Below are 16,134 nucleotides of genomic sequence, written 5' to 3' on the forward strand. Positions count from 1 at the left end.
CCTTACTGAAAAGCAACCATAACACAGTTGTAGCATTGGCAAAAGTGTATTAATCCCCATTAAGTCATTCAGTGCTTTGACTCAGCTTCTGGTTGAGAGGCTACCATGTCAGAGAAGATGGAGCATCTTCAGTTACACAGATGAGGATCTGCATGACGGGTGACGTGGTTCAAATCCCACAACCAATGCTTCGGTTGTTGTATTTCACATCCATCTCTTCAGGATCCCCAAATACATCGCTGAGCAGGATAATGCTGGGTTGTAAGTTTGCTGGTGTTGAAAACACATCAATTCCCGAACGAGCTGCCCTCGTCAGACTTCTGAATGGCTGTCCGTCATGGCTGGGGGGATTATGGGCCTTTTCATGTGACACTAGGTTCTGTAAGTAGACTTGTTGAGCCAGGGATCACTTTTGATACATTTATTTTGCCAAGATTATGAGTTCAAAAGAGTCTGTGGATCCGACTTATACAACCTCTTTGAAGAAAATAATCTGTGTACCAGGAACCAAGTTTACGAAAGGTTGAACAAACAGAATCTGGCACCATGTAGACGAAACATTTAGGGGGTATGCTCTTGAGATTTGTGGACATGCCCAGATCAACGTGATAATGACAAATGTCATGCATAGTGAAGAGATGGAGTGCACAGATGAAATGTACAGGAGAAGGTTAGAGATGAAGTATATAGAGGAAGTGTCGAGATGAAATATACATAAAGGAAGTGTAGAGACACAGTATATGGAGGAATCTCAGAGATTAAGCATATTGAGTAAGGTCAGAGATTAAGTATATACTGAAGTGTTGAGATGAAGTATATGGTCAGAGATGAAATGCAGGGGAAGGTCAGAGATGAAGTATATGGAAGAAGGGATGAAATGAAGTATGTATAGGGAGGTCAGAGATGAAGCCTATAGAGGATTGTCAGAGATGAAGTATACAGAGGAAGATCATAGATGAAGTATATAGAGGACTGACTGACTGACTGAGTTTGGTTTTACGCCGCTTTTAGCAATATTCCAGCAACATCACGGCGGGGGACACCAGAAATGGGCTTCACACATTGTACCCATGTGGGGATTCGAACCCGGGTCTTCGGCGTGACGAGCCAACGCTTTAACCACTAGGCTACCCCACCGCCCCAGTATATAGAGGAAGGGCAGAGATGAAGTATATAGAGGATGGTCAGAGATGAAGTATATAGAGGAAGATCATAGATGAAGTATATAGAGGAAGATCATAGATGAAGTATGAAGGGCAGAGATGAAGTATATAGAGGATGGTCTGAGATGAAGTATATAGAGGATGGTCAGAGATGAAGTATATAGAGGAAGGGCAGAGATGAAGTATATAGAGGATGGTCAGAGATGAAGTATATATAGGAAGATCATAGATGAAGTATATAGAGGAAGATCATAGATGAAGTATATAGAGGAAGGGCAGAGATGAAGTATATAGAGGATGGTCAGAGATGAAGTATATAGAGGAAGGGCAGAGATGAAGTATATAGAGGATGGTCAGAGATGAAGTATATATAGGAAGATCATAGATGAAGTATATAGAGGAAGATCATAGATGAAGTATGAAGGGCAGAGATGAAGTATATAGAGGATGGTCTGAGATGAAGTATATAGAGGATGGTCAGAGATGAAGTATATAGAGGAAGGGCAGAGATGAAGTATATAGAGGATGGTCAGAGATGAAGTATATATAGGAAGATCATAGATGAAGTATATAGAGGAAGATCATAGATGAAGTATATAGAGGAAGGGCAGAGATGAAGTATATAGAGGATGGTCAGAGATGAAGTATATAGAGGAAGGGCAGAGATGAAGTATATAGAGGATGGTCAGAGATGAAGTATATATAGGAAGATCATAGATGAAGTATATAGAGGAAGGGCAGAGATGAAGTATATAGAGGATGGTCAGAGATGATGTATATAGAGGAAGGGCAGAGATTTAGTGTATAAAGGAAGGTCAGAGATGAAGTATTCAGAAGGAGTACAGTAAAGTATAAAGTCTAGATAGAGACATCTAAAGCTTGTTGTGGAGTTATTTCCCTTAGCTGTGCCAGGATCTGTAGCTATGAGAGAGTTGAGAACATCATGTGGAATGAAGTGGGTATGACAATAGTTTCACTGGTTTCCAAGGATTCTGACTTTTGGTCAGAAATGTTGAGACATTATAACAGCACAGGTCTGTTATTGCTATGGCAGCTGTGTAAGACTGTGGCTTTGAGCATCCTCAATAGTTGCTTGGCTGAAACATTTCCTCTGCTTCCCACACTTGAAGAAACCAGGAAGAAAGCAAATAAGATGACATTGTTTCTGATATGTACCATTCACACCAGTAGCAGGAAGCCCTTTAGGATCAAGAAACTCCAGCATTGCTGTTAGAGGTATGTGGACCTCAGACAGGATTTTGCTGAAAAATAATTAACAACCAACTTCATCAATGCTGTCCATCATATTTAGAATCTCATCTTTGTCACCATCCCTCATACCAGTGAGAGAGTGAGTTGGGTATTACACCGCTTTCAGTAATGTCATGGCGGGGACACCAGAAATGGGCTTCACACATTGTACCCATATGGGGAATCAAACTAGGACTTTGTTGTGACAAGCAAACACTTTAACCATTGGGTTAGCCCACTGCCAGACTAATCTCTCAGCTGCTTGCATAATCAAATTCAGGGGAAGTTATATACATGGTAATATACATAAACTTTGTTTGGAAAATGTGTTATTAGACTTCATGGAGGAAACATCTTCACCTTTCATGTTTCAAAAAGAAGAAGTTCCTGTCCTTTTACCTGACAAAAATCTTTCGATGATGAATCTGTCCTTACATTGTGAACAACAAAACATTGTAATGGATTATGAATATTTTTTAGGATATTTCATGAAAATGTGTGCTCAGTCTTGGTTTAAAAAAATATTGCCAATAACTCATGATTCCTTACTTTCTTTTTGCAGTACATATCCCTTACTTTAGACCTTGCTAGTCCTGTCTGCAAACAATACCCCCAATATTCATGATGCCTAACTTGTTCAGTATACATGCACGTGTAAATTCCAAATCTGTTTGGCAGAAATTGTGTTTTCTGAGTCCTTGCTGCAAAAAATACTACCTAATAACTTGTGATGCCTTACTTTCTTTGTTGAGTATATATCCAAAATCTGTTTGGCAGAAATTGAGTGCGCAGTCCTCACTACCCCCAATAATTCATGATGCCTTACTTTATTAGTTCAGATTATATCCCTGATCTGTTTTGCAGAAATTTCATGCTCAGTCCTCCCTGCGAAGAATATAAATCATGATGCCTTTCTTTTTCTGTTCAGTATATATCCCAAATCTGTTTGAAATATTAAGAGAATAAACAGAGTAATGATTGATATAATGCACCTGTAACTGGAGCCATCGTGGAGCAGGTTGATATTTCAAGATCTTGCCCTTCAGTGTGTTATGAGCTCCTATCGTACTATCACTGCCTGATTAAAGCACCTTGCCGGTGGCAGTCACGTTACATAGGAAGATGATGGACATGTTGGTTTGTAACACTTAGGTAATGAAAGAAGATAAATAAGTTAGGCATTGGCATTTCCAGTGATGAAAGAATATCGCCAAGGGTTTGGTGAATTGACTAAGCTCAAATTGATGCTTTTGGGAAGGAGCTGATTGCCTGGCTGGAGTTTTTATTTCTTATACATTGATGGGATATCCTTGGATGCAAGTCATTTGTCAGCAGACTGCTGGTTTTCTAGAGCAAGAATAGGTGATATGATGGTACTGTTCTGTCTGTGATAGTCATTGGCTGGAGTGGGAGGGTGGGAACCTTTCTGGAAAAACTGCACGGGTGGGGATAGCTTGAGGGGAACAAAGGTTGGGAGACTGATGGGGTGGGGGGAGTAGGAATGGATAGGGACAATCATTGACTGGGGTCAGGGTGGGAGTGTAGGGAACTTTTTAGGGAAGAGCTACACAGTAGGAGATAGTTGGAGGGAGACAATGGTAGGGAAACAGAAGATGGGTAGAGATGGAAGGGGTAGCAGGGGTGGATAGGTATAGGATAATACATGACCCTCGGACATTATTAATAAGTAAGGATGATTTTCCGAGGGAATGCCCAAGGGCCGTAGGCCGACTGAAGATATAATTTAGATATAATTTCAATATTTGGTAATTACTGTTGAAATCAACTGGGATGAGACTGGCAGCCGACACCTTCCCTTGCATGCGCTATGCACGAGTTACCCGTGTCCTGCATGTGCGCTGCCCACACTACCGTCTCGTGAGGAACACACGGTTCATGCTGACAAACAATCTTATTCTTCACAGCGATCCTTCACAGCCTAGTGGATAAAGCCGCTAATCTAGTAAACAAAGGGAGACTGAAAGTGGATCTTGTGGCAGAAAATAATCACAGTATTTTCCCAACTGTAACTAAACTGAAGCAACACCAACTCAGTTAACCAGTGCTCACAACATCGACCACTGGTTTAATCACTGATCATTATCACCTGTAATTCAGCCAGCTTAGCAACAAAAAACACCACTCACTCAAAGACGACTTCAGAGGGTTCACAGAATCAACAGCCGACTTGAAAGCATATTGATCTGGATGTTTTCAAGCTGAATGCAGGTAGCACAGTTGTTGCACTGGTTTACAGGACCTCAAGGTCACGAATTGTCTGGAGTTGAGCAACGTCGCTCAATTTACATGGTGTACTATTCTGTCAGAAAAAAAGACAAATGGAGGAAAAAACGATCATCGCCTGTCTACTGGGAGATGAAGCAAGCACTACCATTTGATTAAAAAGACACCGCATATCTGAAAGTGATCACAGTTATTTCTTTGAATCATCTGTCAGATGAAGGAGTAACCATGTTATTTTCCAGAAGTGATGGAGTTTTCTGGGAAACAAAATAGGCTTGAGAATAATTACAAGGATAGCATTTTGTTTCTGACAAATCAGTTTTGGTTAAATGCTGAAAAGTATAAAAGTTGTATTTTAAGAAAAATATTTATTATTATTTATTTGAGGGACAGTCAACTCAAGATGTCTGAAAACATGATAATACACTGTACATAGCTGTGTCCCTTTGCTGTGCCAGGATGGGCTCAATCAATGATCTATCAACACAAAACAGTGACTGAGTGAGTGAGTATGGTTTTACACCGCTTTTAGCAATATTCCTGCATCACGTAGGGGGAAACCAGAAATGGGCTTCGCACATTGTACCAGTGTAGGGAATCAAACCCAGGCCATTGGCATGACAAGCAAATGCTTTAACTACTTGGCTACCCAACTGCCCCCAACACAAAACAGCTGATTAAGGGTTACAAAATCATAAATGTAGGTTTCTTTCTTTCTGTTTAAAACTTAGTTTACCAGAAATATTTTTAAAAGAAAATGCATTACTTTCCAAATATGATGAATACAAACGTAATTATTTTAAATGCCAACATCAAACCATTATAATTCCTGACCACATGATGTTTATCTTAATTGCTGTCTACCTACTTTACACTTTGAAGAAATCAGACAAAATTGATTAAATTGGATATTTCAGGTATTTATTTTTTCCTGTGGATCCCTGAATTGTAACCAACCTTTAAATATCTTACATAAGTTGTGTACAAATTGACATTTTGAAAAAAAATTAGTAATAGGCTATATCTATAGTGCCTTTCTTCATCACAGAGATATGCTCTAAGCACTATTATTATTATCCCTGATAACCCAAGCTGCCTGTGAGGCGCTAGAAGGTTAATAGTCACATGACTTATCCCACCGGGTACCCATTATCTGCTGCGTGAACAGAGGCAATTTTTACCAAACTCACTTGCCTAAGGTGAGACCATATGTATCACATGTCTAAAAGCATTAAAAGCAGTGTTTATCCCAACACGCTCACTTGTCATTTTTCATATGATGCGAATTAGGTGTAAGTATTAACAAACACTTTTAAAAGAATCTGACTGAATATGCTGGTTTGGGAAAATTGTTGTTATCTAATTTATGCATGTTCTAAATATTTCATGAAATGCAATGTCCTTTTGCACTTGTTACATGTTAATGGATTGAATAAACCAAATTTTGGACAAACTTGATTACCATTACTTTCATGAGTTTTCTCGGTGATTAAGCAGATAAAGATCATTAGAACCATAAGATTCCTTTGACAGAACTACAGGTCATGGGAATCAAAAGCAAAATTCAATATGGCAGAATAATAAAATAAATGATTGCATTCCGATTATAATTAAATAAGTACGAGGATCTTTGATAAGGTGAAGGAAGTGGTAGCTGGCCTGTGTAATTTCATTAAGAGATGAACAGCAAATTAAGTTTACCATATTAGATTGTGGACCCAACATCAGAAGTTCTTACAGGATTTGTTGGTCAATGGATCTGGGCGAATAAATGAAGCATTATGGGAAAATTGTGTTTGTGGCTCTGTTGTAAACAAAGGGAAGATTGTGTTACAGGATTAGGTTTGGTTGTTTTGCGTTTCCTGAGTGAAGATGGCGTTGAATTATTGATCCACTGGTGAAGATTTGTGTACAAAATCGTAGCTCGAAATATATATTGTTTCAACACCTACTGGCTACACATCACTCTTTCATTAACAGTCAAGGTCCTATGGCACAACGAGTGAGTGAGTGAGTATGGTTTTATGCCGCTTTTAGCAATATTCCAGCAATGTCACAGAAGGGGACACCAGAAATGGGCTTCACAATTGTACCCATGTGGGGAATCGAATCCGGGTCTTTGGCGTGACGAGCCAACGCTTTAACCACTAGGCTACCCCATCGCCCATGGGACATGTCTTATTAGCACAATGACTGTTGTAACTCAGTGATAAGATCATATCAGGCAAGGGCTTCTTTATGTTTTCTTTCTCTGCTGCACTAATTTTCACAGAAGTCTTTTTTTGTAATTTCAGGGTTTTTCTTGTTGATCCTTGAGTCTCATAAACAAACTAATGAGTGAGTGAGTGAGTATAGTTTTACTCCGCTTTTAGCAATATGCCAGCAATATCAGGATGGGGACACCAGATGGGCTTCACACATAGTACCCATGTGGGGAATTGAACACAGGTCTTTTGGGTGATGAGCAAACGTTTAACCACAAGGCTACCCCTCAGAAACAAACTAAAAAGATATGTACGGTCTTAGTTGTGCAGAAGAACGATACTGTGTAGGAATTGGTAGCTACAGACTAAATGCAAAGTAATACATTGCTTATTGAGGATGGGGTAGATGTTTGTCATTTATCTGAAGGGTTTGTCTTTTCATCATCTTTCTGGTCACCTCATTTGTGCCGTGTTGTAATTTTTCTAATCGCCTCATTTGTGCTGTCACGGTAGTGGAGTAGCCTTGTGGTTCAAGTGTTTGCTCATCACGCTGAAGACCCGGGTTCGATTCCCCAAATGGGTACAATGTGTGAAGCTAATTTCTGGTGTCCCCTGCGGTGATATTGCTGGAATATTGCTAAAAGCAGCGGAAAATCATACTCACTCACTCATTTGTGCTATGTGATCATCTTTCTGGTGACCTCATTTGTTCTATGTCAGCATTTTCCTGGCCACATAGGTCCTATCAATATTTTTCTGGAGTGACCTGATCCACAATGCATCAGCATCTTTCTGGTCACTTCATTGGTCCTATCAATATCAATCTGGTTTGACCTTATCAGCCCAATATCAACATCTTTCACCTCTGTGTTTTCACCGTGGATGCTCTGATTAAAGATCCCTGATAGTGTCACCATGTGTAATGCTTCTGTTATAACACAGCCCCCTGAATGTCTGTCTGGTTAAATCGACTATGGTTGATAAGAATCTTTAGTAAATATTTCCAAATTGTGTTTTCAAGTTTAAAGTAGTTGAAGATTTTGTTGACTTAAGGGAAGGGTTCTGCCACAGAACATGCCAATGTCAGCTCGCTTTTATACCTCAGACTACCTTTGAAGAACTCAGGCAATTAGAGTGAGCTTTTAAGCTTGAAGAGTTTCTTCCAAAAATTCCCCAACAGCAATCAAACACAGAACGTAAATAGTCTGTGAAAAGAGTTCAGGAATCTGGAAATAACATGGCATAAGTAAGGACCATTACTGGACTGATTTGTTTGTTTGTTTGTTGTTTAATGCTGCACTCAGCAATATTCCAGCTATATGGCAGCAGTCTGTAAATATATGAGTCTGGACCAGACAATCCAGTGATCAACATCATGAGCATTGATCTATGTAATTGGGATACAATGACATGTCAACCAAGTCAGCGTGCCTGAATCCCCGATCTCATTAGTCACAACTTGTGACAAGCATGGGTTGCTGAAGATCAATTCTAAGTTTTCATAGGTTAGGTGGATTGAAAAACAATGTCTCTTTTCAGTGGTGTCATTGTCATCTCATGTGGCCATTTGTTTAATATTTTTGACATTTCATGACACGTATTTTCAAAAACTGAAATATTTCATCTATGCTGTGAACGTTTTAAAATATTTCTACAGCCATAAGGTATATATTACTTGACATGAAACATGCTTACCACCACGCATTGATGTAATGGTTTTGAGATGGTGAAAGAGATGTGCAGTAAATATGTCAGGTGCAGCAGCGAAACCCCCTCGCGTGCACTAATTGCATCTCTCTTACAGACTCAAAGTGAATATTTAATACATCAACCATTACCATTCTATCACTCATCCCATTCTCAGCTCTTGAAGTTATGAGACTTTGGAGTTCCTTAAAATTTGTGAGAGCCCTGAAAATATTATGCTAGTCAAGCAATAATTGTGTCTGCCAAAAAGATTGCACATAAAAAATCATATCTATTGATAGCCATGTTTATCATAATAATAATAATAATAATAATTTGCAATGAATTCACAGAGACTGTCCAACACCTTGTCAGTGGATGCCCTTCCTTGGCACAAACAGCATATCTTAAACGACATGATGGCATGGCTCGTTGCTTTTACTACCGTCTCCGCCATGTCTGTGGCTTTGACTCTGAGGTCCATTCATGGTACGACCCTGAACATGTCCAGGGCATCATGGAAAATGATGCTTTCAAACTTCTCTGGAATAGGCCCATATACAGCCTCAGAAGAATTCCAGCCAACAAACCTGATCTTGTCCTTTTTGATAAAACCAATGAAGTTATATATATCATTGAATTTTCTGTCCCTTTTGACAGGAATGTGATTGACAAGATTCAGGAAAAGCATACTAAGTATGCGGACCTCGCCTTTGAAATGTCTCGCTTGCATCCCAAGTACACTGTCGTCAGGCTCCCCATTGTTCTCGGTGCCCTTGGTTTGGTACCTCCTGATGTCTTGGCGCAGATCAGGAGAGTGCCCCGGTTCTCCACCGGGAGCACAGCCCTTCTGACACTCTGGGTAATGCAGAAGTCTGCAGTGTCGGGGAGCCTTCATATTCTCCGGAAAGTTCTTGGTGGGTTCGACTACTAGGCATTCGCTGTCTGGGCTGCATGTAGATGGGGCGAGGGCCCTGAGCTGATGATGAGCCTTACCAGCCTGACTGTGCCAGGATCACCCGAACCCTCTCTGCTGCATACTATCTTTAATCTGTAAAACACAATAATAATAATACGACTACTTATATAGCGCTGAACTCCATGCTGCTGGCACAGGCTCTAAGAGCTACATGAACACTAATACCTGGGGTAAACCAAACTGCCTGTGAGGTGCCATCTTCGATAATCTCCAGGGTATACGTTCCGATAAATCCCCACTATACCCTGGATGCATCTACGGCTCGAGCCGATGATTTTATTATCTCCCTTGGTTAGCTTTTTATCCAATCAGGTGTCTACGCTGGGAAGTTGAGCGTACCAATCACAACTCACTTTCACTTTTTAAATTATCTAACAAATAAAACTTGGCAACACAATAATATATTGTTGCAGAGGTACTCTGAAAGAGGTAGAAGGAGTTCTTGCACATATTTTTTTTAAGATTTCAGACCTGTCAATTTGTCTGTATGTTTTCCCCCAAAATCTGAGTTGCGCTGCGAACAAACTTTCGCGAGCAAGCTCGGGTGTAATGGCGGCTTATCTGATTCGCTACTGTGAGATTGTGAAGCCAGCAAAGGGAGGTAATAAAATCATCAGGCCGAGCCGTAGATTCATCCAGGGTATATTGGAGATTTAACGGAACATATACCCTGGAGATTATCAAGGATGGTGAGGTGCTAGAAGATTTATAGTCATATGACTTAACCCACCGGGTACCCATTTTCTGCTATAATGCCTATTACCCTTTAAAATTGTATACGTTCAGTACTGGATATGTTTAGTCGTTCAGTCTTAAACATCAAAGCACAGGGTCAAACATAAACAAAGCATGATTATAAAAGGTATTTAATATGCATTTAGACTGACCAAGGGTTTTGCATCAGCTAGAATGCATGCTATTGTTTAAAGGTATCAAATCCAAGTTGAAACTTTTATACTGGAAACACACAAAGCTTGTCTTTAATGACAATAAGGCAAAACAAATGCAAGCATTATATTTCAGGAGACGTTTAATAGGATCAGTACGTCAGGTTAAAATGGGGATCAGCCTTGTTACCCCAGTTGTTTCAAACTGGGATATTTCCCACAATCCTGACCATGTAAATGTTGGATTTCTAGGACTAAGGATCATATTTTGTGACCTTCAAACACGGATATCCTTTTTCAGCAGCTAATGGACAGAATGGTCACAAGGAACAGTCCCGCTTCAGACGAGCTCTTTCCCATCCATCATCAAAAATCTTTACAGGGATTCAAACTAGGATTTTTCCCACAATCCTGACCCATAAAGTAGGATTTCTGGAACTAAGCATCATACTTTGTGACCCTAAAACACAGATATCCTCCTCGGCAGCTAATGGACAGAATGGTCACAAGGAACAGTCCCACTTCAGATGAGCCATTTGGCCATCCATCATCAAAAATCTTTAGGGGGATTTTATTTTCTTACTTAATCGTGTACAAGATCATCACTCACACTATTACAGCAAGACTGGCTCTAAGTATACCTCGCTGCACTAAAATTCGTTTTTTATATGGATCAGTAAATCCAGACAAATGTCTCCCATGTGAAATGTGTATGTAAAATATAGGTTAATTCTATTGATTTTGGAAACCTGAACAATTCTGGGCCAAGCAGAGATGACTGAACATATCGTTCACATTTGAGTGAGCAACATAAAACCTATAGACTACTCAATATATTTATGAGAATCGTTGTTTGAGACAGCATCTGACCCATCGCTTCCTAAATGACGAACATAAAACAGGTTTAATATACTACTCCCAAAAGTTAAGGATCATCTGATTCTTATATATTACTGTAGTTTATCTGTCACAGCGTGACATATCAACTACAGTGATATGCAAGAATATATGTCTTTAATGCCCGGATAAATAATTTGTGGGTTAAAATTATAGATCAATCATGTCTCCTGGTTTGAAATATGAGAATTTTTATTTTCAACATCTTTATTATACCATTTAACTGCCAAAATCAGAAAATATGGAAAATGCACATTTTATTGTCCTTGGTGAACATACTATTAGCTTGGGCTGGAATGAATCCAGTATGAGATGAATATGATTTTAATACATATTTGGTGAGGGATATGGATAATGAGTGAGTGAGTGAGTGAGTGAGTGAGTGAGTGGCTTTTATGCCACTTTATCAATACTGCAGCTTTATCATAGCAGGGAACGCCAACCTGGGGTATGAACCTGTGAGTAAATGCTTTATCCACTAGGCTACCCCAAAGCCACTATAGGCTAGGGTTATAATGTCATTCATCAAGTTTATGTTGTGGTTTGTGTCATAGTTTGTAGAACATTCTTGGACTACTTTCTATTCACCATTTTCTCAAGCATGTAAAATTGGATGCAGTGTGTGAAATTTATGCTGCTCCTGTGGTCCCTGACTAGTAAAAATTCATCAGGACCACTAAATGATAAGTTTGCAGTGGTCCTGGTGGCCAGTGAATTTTTTTTAAATTTAAAAGATGTTAAAAGTTCAAATGAATATAATAGTTTTGATAGTTAAGTAAATCTACGAACACCCAACACCAGAAGAAAACCCAAACCAGATACTGAAAGCCTATTCATAACAGCATGTAAGTTCTTGATGGTTTTACTGAAAGGGCAAACATTCAAAACGACACACACATTCTCACTCACTCATTCTAATTCCGTCTGTCAATTATGTCATTGTAAGAACAGAAACTCCAAGACCATGTTTCAGATACTGTCTTCAAGTCCCATACTTTGACATGTGGGAAATAGTTTCCAAAGTTTGCTGGCCAGTCGGGCTAGCTATCCCTGCCTGCAAGATACTAGCCCACAAAATCATTCACTAGTCCAAAATTTGAATGTAGAAACTAAGCAAAAGATTGAAAAAGGTAAAATACCATATTTTATCAGGCCATAATTGATATAAAACTATACTATGACTTAACAAGTCGGAAAGGGTGATATATATTTTTTTTAAATTATCCCATGAAAATCTACTAGCCAGTCGGGCCAGTGACTGTGGAGATTTACTGGCCTGATTGGATTTTTACTAGCCACTTCGCACACTGCACTTTCTCACTCACTCATCCTAATTCAGTTTGTCAATTATGTCATTGTAAGAACAGTGAGTGAGTGAGTTTAGTTTTACACCACTCTCAGCAATATTCCAGCTATATGGTGGCAGTCTGTAAATAATCAAGTCAGGACCAGACAATTCAGTGATCAGCATCATCAGCACCGATCTACGCAATTGGGATACGATGACATATGTTAACCAAGTCAGCGAGCCTGACCCCCGATCCTGTTAGTCGTCTCAAGCATGGGTTACTGAAGATCAATTCTAAACCAGATCATCATAGGTTGTAAGAACAGAAAGTCCAAGATCGTTATTCCAGAAGTAATCTTCGTGCTTCCACTGTCACAAGTCCTTCACTCTGAAACAGATGTCTAATGAACATTACACTATGATCTTTAGTGGGTCAGAGCTCCTGAGTTTCTAACTGCTCGATTGACACTTGTCTCCTGGTGGCCTGCAAGCCTTGACATTTTGTATTCCAACCGTGGCAGATACATCAAAAAGCAATCTTCCAAACTGCACAAAAAATATCTGATCCACATGTAGTGGAACCTGTTTGGCTGTTGAGATAATTTGTTTTCTTAAACAAAACAGTTTGACTGTTTGAAAAACAGGCATTTTAACTCATTTTCTAATTCCCCTGATCTCTGAGGGGACAGAAGAAGCTTGCAAGTTCTGTTTTACGTAACATTTGCGACAGTCTGAAGTGATGGATCCATCAGTTGAAGGATACAAAAAGAACAGAGCTATGGGTTCTGCAGCTTACCTTCCTCAGTGATGCTGCATTGGGAAGATGTGTTTCAGTGATACAGCACACTCTGAATGGCCAGTTTGGAGGCAATTAAAGATTTAAATATTTGGTTTTAATATAACTAGTAAAATAAAGGCAGATTGCAAATCTATCTACAGAGAGTGAGTAAATGGGTACAGTTTTATGCTACTTGTAGCGATATATCAGCAACATTTCAGGGACATTTAAAAACTTGCAATTCTTCCACAGTCCATAGATGATGAGAGCAATAATTTGAGTGAGTGAGTGGAGTTTTACACCGCTTTTAGCAATATTCCAACACAATGTACCCACCAGGGGAATCAAACTCAGGTCTTCATCCTGATGAGTGATCGCTTTAACCACTAGGCTACCCAACTGCCATAGTTCAAAGAAAGACAACATAAAGTCCTGTAAAGGTCTTGATGATGAGCAAAGTTTGGCCTGCAGGGTAAATGGCTGTTGCGAAAAATATAAGTGTTACAGCATGAGTTTGGCAAAACTCAAGAATCTGTATAAAGTATTCATAATAGAAAGTGAGACATACTGAGGCTGTTGAAATTTCGTTTACCTTTCCATTTCTAAGCTCCATGGAAGTAAGTTTAGTTTTATGCATTATTCCAGCTACCGGTATATGGCAGCGGTCTGTAAATAATCAAGTCTGGACCTGACAATCCAGTGATCTACAATATGAGCATTGATCTACACAATTAGGATATGATGACAGTGTGTCAACCAAGTCAGCGAGCCTGACCACCCGACCCGTTAGTAGCCTCTTATGACAAGCACCAGGGTTACTGAAGATCAATTCTAACCCAGATCTTCATGGGTCTTACATCCTAGATGGAGATTTGGGTCCTGAGTGGGTTTTTGGGGGGCAAAAATCACCATTGCCAGATCAAGATGAAACCTTCCATGGAGGTGGTATCAGAGGTGGTATTAGATCTGTCCACAGAGAGGTGTCATAATGACGTAAAACATCTGATTTTAATGAAATTGTAATTAGAATTCTTCTACCACTTGTTTATAAACTTGTGACCCAGTTTGTCACAATGTAAACATTTCCATGGAAGCTTTTTATGTGTTTTTATATTCACAAATTGCTGTGATTGCGAAATGCACCTTCCTTTTCCGGAAAGCTAAATCCACACTCACAATGTTCCTCAAGACAGGGTAACACAATAAGAACTACAAGATCTCGTTATGTGGTGTCCATCACTGTCATTGTCCCAGACACATCTGTCACATGTCAGTACCGTTATCCACACAACTAACAATACGTATGTAGAGGTAACACATATATTGTGTCAGAACGGAGACATATTGATTCCGATAAGTTTTGTTATTTGTGGTATATGTGTCAGATAAAAGAATCTGGACATTTTTTTAGAACAATACAAATAAGTAATCGTCTCTGCCGACCTGCATAAAAATACATCAGTCACAGAAGTTTGGGGGAAGTAATCACATTCCGCATGTAAGGCTTCCAAGGAAGTGCAACTCGGCAACTCCTGGACAAAGAGGTCTGTGTGTAATTAACCATATTCAATGATATGTGTATTGCTTATGTGGGTCATAACTTAATGTTTTGCGGATACCTGGCAATTATATATAAAATGTGTTTTAATCACAACCATTAGCAGTGTGTGAAAATATTAGTTTCCAAATTGTGCTTTCCCATTAGTTTAGCTATGTCAGAATGTTACTAGCCCACAACATAATTCACTTGCCCCAAATTTGAATGTATACACAGGTTTCATCATTACACTGCAAATATGATTTTTATCAGGCTGTAATCTTAAATGATTTAAAAGTATACTAAAACTTAACAAGTCGTAGAGAGTGATATATTTACATAACGACCCCATGAAAATTCACTAGCCAGTCGGGCCAGTGACCATGGAGATTTACTGGCCTGACTGGATTTTTAATAGCAACAGGCATGCAGGCCAGTGGCTCTTTCGCACACTGACCATCAGTGCAGAGTTGTGTCCCTTATCTGCCAGGGTCTGCCAGTTAGTGGTTCAAATTCACATTAACCCCAGTTACGATCCTTTGAAAACATCTATTTGCTGTGTCAAAATTTATTTGTCCTTCTTCCACATCAAACTGGTATTCTGTGAAGTAACTAAAACAACTCGCCACCCCTTTCACTCCTACAACCACTACTTCACTCCCTCCTTCATGCTTTCATTCATTCATCATTCTCTCATTCCATCATATGGTCCCTTCACTCACCCACCCACTCACTCAACCACTCAACCACTTCCTTCATCAGTCATTCACCTATCCGTGACCCATCCACCCATCCACCCACTCTCACCTAGGCCAGTGAGCGAGATTAGTTTTACGCCGCACTCAGCAATATTCCAGCTATATGGCGGTGGTCTGTATATAAAATCGAGTCTGGACCAGACAATCCAGTGATTAACAGCATGGGCATTGATCTGCGTAATTGGGAACTGATGACATGTGTCAACCAAGTCAGCGAGCCTGACCACCCGATCCCGTTAGTCGCCTCTCACGACAAGCATGGGTTACTGAAGATCAATTCTAACCCGGACCTTCACGGGTTTAGGCCAGTGATGTCATGGAAACTGTAGTTGACATGGTTGTTCATGTATTTGTTTCCCCTGTTTCAGGACAGCTGCCACCAGCACAACATGAAGTGATCCTGTTACGATTCATGTAAGTTCATACAGATTCACTCAGTTCACTTCCTGGTAATTATGAACA

General features: G+C 39.7%; 1 protein-coding gene across 1 annotated transcript in view; it reads left to right on the plus strand.

Annotated features, from left to right (window-relative positions):
* LOC124287181 (uncharacterized threonine-rich GPI-anchored glycoprotein PJ4664.02-like) overlaps positions 1-16,134 on the plus strand; it is a 189,907-nt gene that overhangs the window by 87,575 nt on the left and 86,198 nt on the right. Inside the window, exon 3 of the mRNA XM_046723666.1 lies at positions 16,041-16,086. The gene's annotated coding sequence lies outside the window, so the exon portion shown is untranslated. The remainder of the gene's footprint in view (positions 1-16,040; positions 16,087-16,134) is intronic.

The sequence above is a fragment of the Haliotis rubra genome, unplaced genomic scaffold (genome assembly GCF_003918875.1).
Source record: "Haliotis rubra isolate DU_JTF1 unplaced genomic scaffold, ASM391887v1 Scf4, whole genome shotgun sequence".
Taxonomy (NCBI): Eukaryota; Metazoa; Mollusca; class Gastropoda; order Lepetellida; family Haliotidae; genus Haliotis; species Haliotis rubra.